The 12,795-nt window shown below is 43.3% G+C and overlaps 1 protein-coding gene across 2 annotated transcripts in view; it reads right to left on the bottom strand.

Moving 5' to 3' along the window:
- The window catches only part of LOC118385408 (fibrinogen C domain-containing protein 1), a 250,845-nt gene that overhangs the window by 83,482 nt on the left and 154,568 nt on the right, over positions 1 to 12,795 (bottom strand). The window lies entirely within an intron of this gene.

The following is a 12,795-nucleotide window of genomic DNA, read 5'->3' as shown; positions in this document are numbered from 1 at the left end:
CAAAAGAAATCAGCCAAGACCTCAGAAAACAATTGTAGACCTCCATAAGTCTGGTTCATCCTTGTGAGCAATTTCCAAACGCCTGAAGGTACCATGTTCATCTGTACAAACAATAGTACGCATTATAAACACCATGGGACCACGCAGCCATCATACCGCTCAGGAAGGATTCTGTCTCCTAGAGATTAATGTACTTTGGTGAGAAAAGTGCAAATCAATCCCAGAACAACAGCAAAGGACCTTGTGAAGATGCTGGAGGAAACAGGTACAAATGTATTAATAGCCACAGTAAAACGAGTCCTATATCGACATAACCTGAAAGGTGGCTCAGCAAGGAAGAAGCCACTGCTCCTAAACAGGCATTAAGAACTACTGTTTGCAACTGCACATGGGGACAAAGAATGCTCTTTTTGGAGAAATGTCCTCTGCTCTGATGAAACAAAAATAGAACTGTTTAGCCATAATGACAATTGTTTGTTTGGAGGAAAAAGGGGAGCCAAAGAACATCATCCCAATTGTGAGGCATGGGGGTGGGAGCATCATGTTGTGGGGGTGCTTTGCTGCAGGAGGGATTGGTGCACTTCACAAAATAGATGGCATCATGAGGGGGGGAAATTATGTGGATATATTGAAGCAACATCTGAAGACATCAGTCTGGAAGTTAAAGCTTGTTTGCAAATGGGTCTTCCAACTGGACAATGACCCCAAGCATACTTCCAAATTGTGGCAAAATGGAACAACACATTCAAGGTATTGGAGTGGCCATCACAAAGCCCTGACCTCAATCCTATAGAAAATTGGTGGTCAGAACTGAAAAAGTGTGCGAGCAAGGAGGCCTACAAACCTGACTCAGTTACACCAGCTCTGTCAGGAAGAACGCGCTAAAACTCACCCAACGTATTGTGGGAAGCCTTGTGGAAGGTTACCCGAAACATTTGACCCAAGTTAAACAATTTATAGGCAATGCTACCAAATACTAATTGAGTGTATGTAAACTTCTGACCCACTTGGAACGTGATGAAATCATTTTCTCTGCTATTATTCTGACATTTCACATTCTTAAAATAAAGTTGTGATCCTAACTGATGTAAGACATGGCATTTTTTACTAGGATTAAATGTCAGGAATTGTGAAAAACTGAGTTTAAATGTATTTGGCTAAGGTGTATGTAAACTTCCGATTTCAACTGTATATCGATAACAGTCACTTATTTATCAATACCCCATATCAGTCTCATTCTGAATTATCGAATAGATATTTGAAAAACACCTTGAGGATTGATTCTAAAAAACGTTTGCCATGTTTCTGTCAATATTATGGATCTAATTTTGATTTTTTTGGGGGCGTTGTCGTGACCGCTATTTCCGGTGGATTTCTCAACATAACGTGACAAACAAACTGAGGTATTTTGGGTATAAAAATAATCTTTATAGAACAAAAGGAACATTTGCTGTATAACTGGGAGTCTCGTCAGTGAAAACATCCGAAGATCATCAAAGGTAAACGGTTAAATTTATTGCTTTTCTGATTTTCGTGACCAAGCTTCCTGTTGCTAGCTGGACATAATGCTATGCTAGGCTATCGATAAACTTACACAAACGCTTGTCTTTGCTTTGGCTGTAAAGCATCATTTCAAAATCTGAGACGACAGGGTGATTAACAAAAGGCTAAGCTGTGTTTCGCTATATTTCACTTGTGATTTCATGAATATGAATGTTTTCTAGTAAGATTATTTGGCCGTTATTTGGCCGTTGGAGGTTTTCTAATGCCTTGCAGCCTTGCAAAGAAGGGCACCTATTGGTAGATGAGTAAAACAAACATGCTGAAGTTATTAATTACACTTTGGATGGTAAATCAATAGACCCAGTCACTGCAAAGATACAGGTGTCCTTCCTAAATCAGTTGCCGGAGAGGAAGGAAACCGCTCAGGGATTTCACCATAATGCCAATGGTGTCTTAAAAACAGTTACATAGTTTAATGGCTGTGATAGGGGAAACCGAGTGAAAAGAAGGAAGCCTGTACAGAATAAAAATATTCCAAAACATGCTTCCTTTTCGTAATAAAGTAAAACTAAAGTAAAACTAATATGACAATTTTTTTTTCTTCATATCCTGAATTTCAAAGTGTTTGCGAAATCTTCTCCTGCCACGCCCTCTACTTCTCATCTCTCTCTCTCTCTCTCTCTCTCTCTCTCTCTCTCTCTCTCTCTCTCTCTCTCTCTCTCTCTCTCTCTCTCTCTCTCTCTCTCTCTCTCTCTCTCTCTCTCTCTCTCTCTCTCTCTCTCTCTCTCTCTCTCTCTCTCTCTCTCTCTCTCTCTCTCTCTCTCTCTCTCTGTGAGTGGAGACAGGTGTGCTGGAGGCAGAGCAGATCTCCACCTGCTGCAACCTGTTCGATAAACAAAGCCTCTGCTCAGTCAGTCTGCGTTTCAAGTCGTTTGTTCCTGCATAAATATTTTTTATCTTGTTGTGCCTGTTTTTCCCTAGACTGACGCTGCTTTTCTCTCCGCTACAGTCCCGTCCACTCTGACTCTGGTCCCTGTCTCCAGTCCCTCGTCTCATCAGTCCTGCTTCCCTGCCCTGGACCCCCGCTCCACTGCTTCCTAAATATACTTGCTTACCAAGACGGCAGTGAATGTTTGTGAGTTAGCCTAGTTACGTTTTTGACCTAAATCAGCTTGAAAACCTATGACAAGACTTGAAAATGGCTTTCTAGCAGCGATCAACTTGACAGAGCATGAGGAATTGTAAAAATAATAATGTGCAAAGCTGTTAAAGACTAACCCCGAAAGACTTACAGCTGTAACCGCTGCCAAAGGTGATTCTAACATGTATTGAATCAGGAGGTTGAATACTTACGTAATACAAGATACAGTATATTGTTTTATTTTACATCTAATTTAATTTGTCTTCCACTTTGACATTACAGAGTATTTTTGTGTAGATATTTGACAAAAAAAGACAATGAAATCAATTTTAATCCCACCTTGTAACATAACAAAATTTGGAAAAAGTCCAAGGGTGTGAATACTTTCTGAAGGCACTGTATACACGCACTCCTCCCTCCCTCTTGCATGATGGAGGGGATGGAGGGTTGACATTTACATGCAGAGCCACTGATGCCTTCCCTCAGCCCTTCCCTCCTAATGAGCCACAGAGAGATCACCTATCGTTTTATCTATATTTCCGTTAAATACCAGGAGAATAAAACTCCCTCTGCACGGTCGATCCCCTGTCCTCTTCTTCCCCTCTCCTCCCTCTTCTCCCTCCTCTCACTATAATTGGTACATGCCTTCGACCTCTAACCCCACGCTGTCAGAAGCGGAGATGACCTGAGGGCAGATGATGCCAGATGTGATTGAGGCAAAACTTTTTTTTTTTTTCTACAGCAGAGCTGCTGATTCTGCTGCCTGGTTCTGTATTCAGACACATTTTGTGATGACATGGGATGGATGGAGGTGAGAGGGGCTGAGGTCTAGGTGGAGGCCAGGGAGAAAGATGAGGAGATGAGAAAGCTGGATGGGAGTGAGGAAGGTATGGGGGCATAGGTACAATGGGGGGAGCGGCTAGGTTAGGTCCTTTAGGCATGCCTATAGGTTGAGCCAGTGGATGGGTGAGGTAGGCATAGTGTGGGGTAGGCCCTGCTTGGGTCAGGCATTTCGGGGCATTTTCTGATGACACTGGACGTGGAGACTGAACATGGAGGCCAGGGAGTGGTGTGAGGAGTGAAGGGTGACATGGAGAGATGTGAGGAAGGGTGAGAGAAGTGAGCGGGGACAGCCAGAGAGATAAGGAGGGATGCTTTCGGATGACATTACGCTGAATGGGGCAGAACCGATCTTGGGCCAGGGAACAGACTGTTAGGAGGTTGGATGAAGATAACAGCATGGACGGAGGGGGGAGCGTAGAGGAGAGAAGCGAGGAAGGAGAGGAGTGAATCAAAAGGTCTGTGAATGGAGAAGCTCTGGATGATTGCTGATTGTGTGGCTTTCCCTAGCCTGTCCCAGCCATGTAAAGTGAGTGTCTGTGACAAAGAATGACAAAATGAGAAAGAGCACAATAGCCTCTCGTCCTCCCAGGATTCAGACTGTTCTTTTCTTTGCCTGCTCTCTTTGTAGAGATGTAGCCCTTTACAGATCTATGCTGCGTGAGCAGAATACAGACACTCCACACACACATGTTTTTCTTCTAAATACTACTTGTAGCCATAGTGGAACCCTTTTTGGTGCTTATATAGAACCATTTTTTGAAGGTTTAATAAAGCACCATCTTCATAAGGATCTAAATGGAACCTGTTTGGTGCTATAGTGTTTGTAGTGTTTGGGCAAAAAATACAACATTGCTCTTTCCATTACATAGACCAGCGTTTCCCCAAACTAGGTCCTTGGGACCCAAAAGGGTGCAATTTGTGTTTTTGCCCAAACACTACACAGCTGATTCAAATTATCAAAGCTTGATGATAAGTTTCTTATTTGAAATACCTGCGACACATATAAGGCCCTCCCCTGCCCTCCTTTCGGAAAAGCTGACCATGACTCCATTTTGTTGCTCCCAGCCTATAGACAGAAACTAAAATAGGAAGCTCCCGCACTCATGTCTGACCAATCTGATTCCACGCTTCAAGATTGCTTCGATCACCAGGACTGGGATATGTTCCGCATTGCATCAAACAACAACAAGTAAGCACAGCAAATATTAAAACATTCCCAAACCAGGAACCGTGGATTGATGGCAGCATTCGCGCGAAACTGAAAGCGCGAACCACTGCTTTAAATCAGGGCAAGATGACCGGAAACATGACCGAATACAAACAGTGTAGCTATTCCCTCCGCAAGGCAATCAAACAAGCTAAGCGTCAGTATAGAGAAAGTGGAGTCGCAATTCAATGGCTCAGACACAAGAGGTATGTGGCAGGGTCTACAGTCAATCACGGATTACAAAAAGAAAACCAGCCCCGTCACGGACCAGGATGTCTTGCTCCCAGACAGACTAAACAACTTCTTTGCTCGCTTTGAGGACAATACAGTGCCACTGACACGGCCCGCTACCAACACCTGCGGACTCGCCTTCACTGCAGCCGACGTGAGTAAAACATTTAAACGTGTTAAGCCTCGCAAGGCTGCAGGACCAGACGGCATTCCCAGCCGCGTCCTCAGAGCATGCGCAGACCACCTGGCTGGTGTATTTACGGACATATTCAATCAATCCTTACCCCAGTCTGCTGTCCCCTCATGCTTCAAGAGGGCCACCATTGTTAAAGCTAAAGTAACCATTAGAAAGCTAAAGTAACTGAGCTAAACGACTACCGCCCCATAGCACTCACTTCCGTCATCATGAAGTGCTTTGAGAGACTTGTCAAGGACCATATGACCTCCACCCAACCTGACACCCTAGACCCACTCCAATTTCCTTACTGCCCCAATAGGTCCACAGACGTTGCAACCGCACTGCACACTGCCCTAACCCATCTGGACAAGAGGAATACCTATGTGAGAATGCTGTTTCTTCGACTACAGCTCAGCATTTAACACCATAGTAAACTCCAAACTCGTCATCAAGCTCGAGACCCTGGGACTCGACCTCACCCTGTGCAACTGGGTACTGGACTTCCTGACGTGCCACGAGGGTAGGTAAAAACATCTCCACCCTGCTGATCCTCAACACTGGGGCTCCACAAGGGTGTATTTTGAGCGCTCTCCTGTACTCCCTGTTCACCCACGACTGCGTGGCCATGCACGCCTCCAACTCAATCATAAAGTTTGCAGATGACACTACAGTGGTAGGCTTGATTACCAACAACGACGAGATGGCCTACAGGGAGGAGGTGAGGGCCCTCGGATTGTGGTGTCAGGAAAATAACCTCACACGGAACATCAACAAAACAAAGGAGATGATCGTGGACTTCAGGAAACAGCAGAGGGAGCACCCCACTATCCACATCGACAGGACAGTAGTGGAGAGGGTAGTAAGTTTTAAGTTCCTCTGAGTACACATCACGGACAAACTGAATTGGTCCACCCACACAGACAGCGTGGTGAAGAAGGCGCAGCAGCACCTCTTCAACCTCAGGAGGCTGAAGAAATTCGGCTTGTCACCTAAAGCACTCACAAACTTTTACAGATGCACAATCAAGAGCATCCTGTCGAGCTGTATCACCGCCTGGTACGGCATCTGCTCCGCCCACAACCATAAGGCTATCCAGAGGGTAATGAGGTCTGCACAACGCATCAGCGGGGGCAAACTATCTGCCCTACAGGACACCTACACCACCCGATGTCACAGAAAGGCCATAAAGATCATCAAGGACAACAACCACCCGAGCCACTGCCTGTTCACCCCACTATCATCCAGAAGGCGAGGTCAGTACAGGTGCATTGAAGCAGGGACCGAGAGACTGAAAAACAGCTTCTATCTCAAGGCCATCAGACTGTTAAACAGCCACCACTAACATTGAGTGGCTGCTGCCAACATACTGACTCAACTCCAGCCACTTTAACAATGTAAAAAATAATGAAAAAATGTATCCCTATCCACTTTAAACAATGCCACTTTCATATGTTTACACACCCTACCCTACTCATCTCATATGTATATACTGTACACAATACCATCTACTGCATCTTGCCTATGCCGTTCTGTACCATCACTCATTCATATATTTTTATGTACATATTCTTCACACACTTATGTGTATAAGGTAGTTGTTGTGAAATTGTAAGGTTAGATTACTCGTTGGTTATTACTGCATTGTCGGAACTAGAAGCACAAGCATGTTGCAACACTCACATTAACATCTGCTAACCATGTGTATGTGACAAATACAATTTGATTTGAATTGATTTAGTGCTAGGGCAAAAACCAAAATGTGCACCACCAGGGGTCCTGATGAACAAATTTGGGAAAACCTGACATAGACTGACCAGGTGAAAGTTATTTCTTTATTTTACTAGGCAAGTCAGTTAAGAACAAATTCTTATTTTCAATGACGGCCTAGGAACAGTGGGTTAACTGCCTGTTCAGGGGCAGAACGACAGATTTGCACCTTGTCAGCTCGGGGATTCAAACTTGCAACCTTTCGGTTACTAGTCCAACACTAGGCTACCCTGCAGCCCCATTTTCCCTTATTGGTGTCACCTGTTAAATCCACTTCAATCAGTGTAGATGAAGGGGAGGAGACGGGTTAAAAGAAGGATTTTTAAGCCTTGAGACAATTGAGACATGGGTCGCGGTCCAAACACTTCAGCCCTTAGATTAAGTGTACACGGCTGGTGACGTATCATGACGTCTGAAGAGTGTACACCCTTGGTCGGAAATCCGTCACTCCTTAATCCCATGACGATTGTGTTTTCAGCCACTGGTAGCTTGTGGGTGCTTTATATGCACTACAGTCTATTACGAGTGCATGTCTACTTATACTAAATATATAATTATTAATATACAACTACTGTATGATCGCTAGCAAATGTATTAGCTAACTATTGTTAGCCTGCTTAGCTGGAACTTCTGTAAAAGGGAAATGTTTTATTTCGACCAATTCCAAAAGATATTTACTTTGTATGAGACGTGTTTATGCCGTCACGTGCATTAGTAGCACAATTTCTAACTTATTTGCATTCGTTTTTACTTAATAAACTTGTATGCGGACTTCTCCATTGATGTTTTTTAAAAGTTTTCCCTGACTTTTCTTAGTGGACGTACAATTGTCACAAATTGAATTATGGGGTGTTTAAGGCCCCGGAGTGAACATAATTGTACACTCGCTATCACGCCCTGACCTTAGAGATCCTTTATTCTCTATTTTGGGTTAGGTCGGGGTATGACTAGGGTGGGCATTCTAGTTTTGTTATTTCTATGTTGGCCTGGTATGGTTCCCAATCAGAGGCAGCTGTCTATCATTGTCTCTGATTGGGGATCATATTTAGGCAGCCTTTTCTCACCTGTTGTCTGTTGGGATCTTGTCACGTATCGTTTTGCTCTTTATTGTTTTTGTGAGTTTCATTTAATAAACATGTGGAACTCTACGTACGCTGCGCCTTGGGCCGATTCTTACAACAACATTCCTGACACTCGCAGAGCCGACTAAAAATAAGGGCTGAGGGGCTTAGTTGCAAATTTCCCTTGCTTGGCTAATCATTTGGACCGCCCTCCAAGATGGCGAGGGGGATTCCCCCAAGGGCATAAGTGTATGAGGGTGTGTCTTTTAAGTGTTTGGACCGCAACATGGATTGTGTATGCCTGTCATTCAGAGGGTGAATGGGCAAAATAAAATATTTAAGTGCCTTTGAACGAGGTATGTAGGTGCCAGGCACACTGCTTTGAGTGTGTCAAGAACTGCAAGCGCTGCAGGGTTTCTCACACTCAACAGTTTCCTATGTGTATCAAGAATGGTCCACTACCAATCGGCCAGCATTCCTGTGGAACGCTTTCGACACTTTATAGAGTCCATGCCCCAACAAATTGAGGCTGCTCTGAGGGCAAAAGGTGGTGCAACTCAATATTGGGAAGGTGTTCCTCATGTTTTGTACACTGTGTATAATGGTTGGATGTAAAATTGACACACTTCTATTTATATACAATAGTGTATTGTATTCCTATGCAGGTGGTGTTCAGCGTACAATGTGTGTAGTTGTGCTGTGGAGTCCCTGCTGTGTTGGAAGATTGTTACACCTTTGCTGAGAGACTGGTACTATGGCCTGGGGAGTTAATTTACTGAGTTTTTGGTGGTGTTTTTTTATTGATCTGAGAGGTGAAGACCCCCCCACACACACACACACACACAGAAGGGGGTACATTGAGAGAGAGAAACTAGAATGAAGACAGGTGGTCTTCACTTATAGATGAGTCACAAACGGCATAATATATTCCAATTTTGAGTTAAGTGAGAAAAGGGGTAAACTGTCTGTGTGAGCTAAACTCAGTTTACAGCCTTATTCTAAAATGTATTAAATCGTTGTTTTCCCTCATCAATCGACACATCTATTTAATAAACTACAACTGGCATCTTTCAAAAAAGTGTCATTGCCAACCTCCCTAAACCAATTGTAGACCTCTACCACAGCCCTCCTACATCGGACAGAGGCAGAGAGAAGGACAGAACCAGCAGGAGAGGATGAGGGCCGTGCCTGCTGGCTATAAAAGGATTTATCAAGTGTTTTCTCGACCCTGCTGTGTCCAGAGTGCTCTCTCTATATAGCTCTCCCTCTCTCCCTCTCTTCCCCCTGCCCGTGGTTTTTGGAGAACTCGACAATCTCAGGGTTCTGACACAAACAGGACTGTCATCCCAAAACGCTAGTCTTTGAGTTTTAGGCACCTCCCAACACACAGACAGACAGACAGACAGACAGACAGACAGACAGACAGACATAAATGCATTCCCGCGCACACACCTCTTCTCACCTCTCCTGCAATCACATGTACGTACACCGCTAAAGGGGTTTAACATCTCAATTATGGCACGACAAAAGCGCTAAACTCTGCGCCTTGGTTATATTTTTTTAGTTGCGTCGAGGGAGGGAGAGGGAGAAAGGAAAGAGATTGGGGCAAAAAAACATAGCTTTTCCTCCTTTGTTCCCTCGGCGGTCGTTAGTTTGTCTTTAACGAGCCGCTGCAAAAGATGGGATGACCTTTTCTACATCAGACGGAGGTGGAGACATCACATTACAGCTAAACACACTGCAGATACAAACCCGTAGAGTCACCTACCTACACAGGCAGAGCATATCTGAGAAGAACTGTCTGACAACTACATAGACAGTCTACAGTACACACTACTACTTCTACAGATACATGGGCAGAACACACCACAGTACTGCAGATACACAGTGCCTTCAGAAGGTATTCAGATCCCTTGACTTTTTCTACATTTTGTTAGGTTACAGCCATAATCTAAATTGTATTAAATTGTTTTTTTCCTCATCAATCTACACACAATACCCCTGTTTTTAGAATAAAAATATGTAATTTATTACAAATAAACTGAAATATTACATTTATATAAGTATTCAGACCCTTTACTCAGTACTTTCATTTAAAAATGATGGAGGCCAATGTGTTCTCTGGGACCTTTAAGGCTGCAGAAATGTTTTGGTACCCTTACCCAGATCTGCTCTTTGACACAATCCTGTCTTGGAGCTCTATGGACAATTCCTTCGACCTCATGGCTTGGTTTTTGCTCTGACATGGTGTTGAATTGATTTTTACCACAGGTGGACTCCAATCAAGTTGTAAAAACATCTCAAGGATGATCAATGGAAACAGGGTCCACTTGAGCTAAATTTCGAGTCTCATATCGAAGGACCTGCATACTTACAGTTGAAGTTGGAAGTTTAGATACACCTTAGCCAAATACATTTAAACTCAGTTTTTCACAATTCCTGACATTTAATCCTAGTAAAAATGCACTGTCTTAGGTCAGTTAGGAACAATTACTTTTTCAAAGAATGTGAAATGTCAGAATAACAGTAGAGAGAATTATTTATTTCAGCTTTTATTTCTTTCCTCACATTCCCAGTGGGTCAAAAGTTTACATACAGTCAATTAGTATTTGGTAGCATTGCCTTTAAATTGTTTAACTTGGGTCAAACATTTTGGGTAGCCTTCCACAAGCTTCCCACAATAAATTGGGTGAATTTTGGCACATTCCTCCTGACAGACCTGGTGTCCGGTTTGTAGGCCTCCACGTTCGCACACGCTTCTTTAGATTGACCCACACATTTTCTATGGGATTGACATCAGGGCTTTCTGATGGCCACTCCAATACCTTGACTTTGTTGTCCTGAAGCCATTTGCCACAACTTTGGAAGTATGCTTGAGGTCATTGTCCATTTGGAAGACCCACTTGCGACCAAGCTTTAACTTCCTGACTGATGTCTTGAGATGTTGCTTCAATGTATCTACACACTTTTCCTTTCTTCATGATGCCATCTATTTTGTGAAATGCACCAGTCCCTCCTGCAGCAAAGCACCCCCACAACATGATGCTCCCATCCCTGTGCTTCACAGTTAGGATGGTGTCCTTCGGCTTGCAAGCCTCCCCCTTTTCCTCCAAACATAACGATAGTCATTATGGCCAAACAGTTACATTTTTGATTCATCAGACAAGAGGACATTTCTCCAAAAAGTACCATCTTTGTCCCCATGTGCAGATGCAAACTGCAGTCTGGCGTTTTTGTGGCGGTTTTGGAGCAGTGGCTACTTCCTTACTGAGTGGCCTTTCAGGTTATGTCGAGATAGGACTCGTTTTACTGTGGATATAGATCATTTTGTACCTGTTTCCTCCAGCATCTTCACAAGGTCCTTTGCTGCTGTTCTGGCACCAAAGTACATTCATCTCTAGGAGACAGAATGCATCTCCTTCCTGAGCAGTATGACAGCTGCATGGTCCCATGGTGTTTAAACTTGCATACTATTGTTTGTACAGATGAACGTGGTACCTTCAGGCGTTTGGAAATTGCTCCCAAGGATGGCCCGGACTTGTGGATGTCTACAATTTTTTTTCTGAGTTCTTGGCTGATTTCTTTTGCTTTTCCCATAATGTCAAGAAAAGAGGCACTGAGTTTGAAGGTAGGCCTTGAATTAAATTCACAGGTACACCTCCAATTGACTCAAATGATATAAATGAGCCTATCAGAAGCTTCTAAAGCCATGACATCATTTTCTGGAATTTTCCAAGCTGTTTAAAGGCACAGTCAAGTTTGTGTTTGTAATCTTCTGACCAACTGGAATTGTGATGCAGTGAATTATAAGTGAAATAATCTGTCTGTAAGCAATTGTTGGAAAAATGACTTGTGTCATGCAAAAACTGTAGTTTGTTAACAAGAAATTTGTGGAGTGGTTTAAAAATGAGTTTTAATCACTCCAACCTAGTGTATGTAAACTTACGACTTTAACTGTATGGAAAAAGCCATACATAGCTGTTTTTATTTTTAATACATTTGCAAAAAATTATAAAAAAACTGCTTTCAATTTGTCAATGCGGTATTATGTCTAGATATCTGAGGAAATTGTATTATTTAATCAATTTTATATTAAGGCTGTAACGTAACAAAATGTGGAAAAGTCAATGCTTCTGAATACTTTCCGAAGGCACTGTAAAATCACACTAAGATCATCTACTGGCAGCACAGTATGGCTGCAGGACAGGACACACTGTAGCAGATACAGTACATAGTTACACAGGCAGGCAGTACTGCAATACTGAAGATACAGGACAACAGCAAAGCAGGCTACATCTACGGAACACACTTCTGAAGCTACAAAGAAAAGTACACACTATTTAGTCTGTAAGCATACAGCTTGGACTCCAGGAACATGCAGGCACACTAAGAACAGGCTTTATCAACAAAGCACAGGAAAGGGGAGTGAGAACAGGGCTGGGAGACAAATGGCAAGAAAATAAGAGAGAGAGAGAGAGAGAGAGAGAGAGAGTGAGGGAAGGGAAGGGAAGGGAAGGGAAGGGAAGGGAAGGGAAGGGAAGGGAAGGAGAAAGTGGATGGCGCAGGAAGCAGCAGCAGCAGCTTGTAAATCCCTTTCTAGCCAGTACACTACTTTATATTTCACGGGCTAAGAAGACAACTACACCCTCTGAATGAGGAGTAGGAAGAGTACTCTGTGGTGCTCTGACAGTCTCCTGTTGTATCTGTGGTTAAATGTTTTTAGATTAATAATCGTGACATTGCCTCAAACCACATTTACTACCCACATTTACCCTCATGGTATTTTATCAGCACTCAAATCATTATCCTACTCAGCTATGGTCCTGGAACCAAGAATTGGGCCAAGGTGCTTCTTGATCGTGCA

The sequence above is a fragment of the Oncorhynchus keta genome, chromosome 6 (assembly GCF_023373465.1).
Source record: "Oncorhynchus keta strain PuntledgeMale-10-30-2019 chromosome 6, Oket_V2, whole genome shotgun sequence".
Lineage (NCBI taxonomy): Eukaryota > Metazoa > Chordata > Actinopteri > Salmoniformes > Salmonidae > Oncorhynchus > Oncorhynchus keta.
This window is presented reverse-complemented; position numbering and strand designations above follow the sequence as displayed.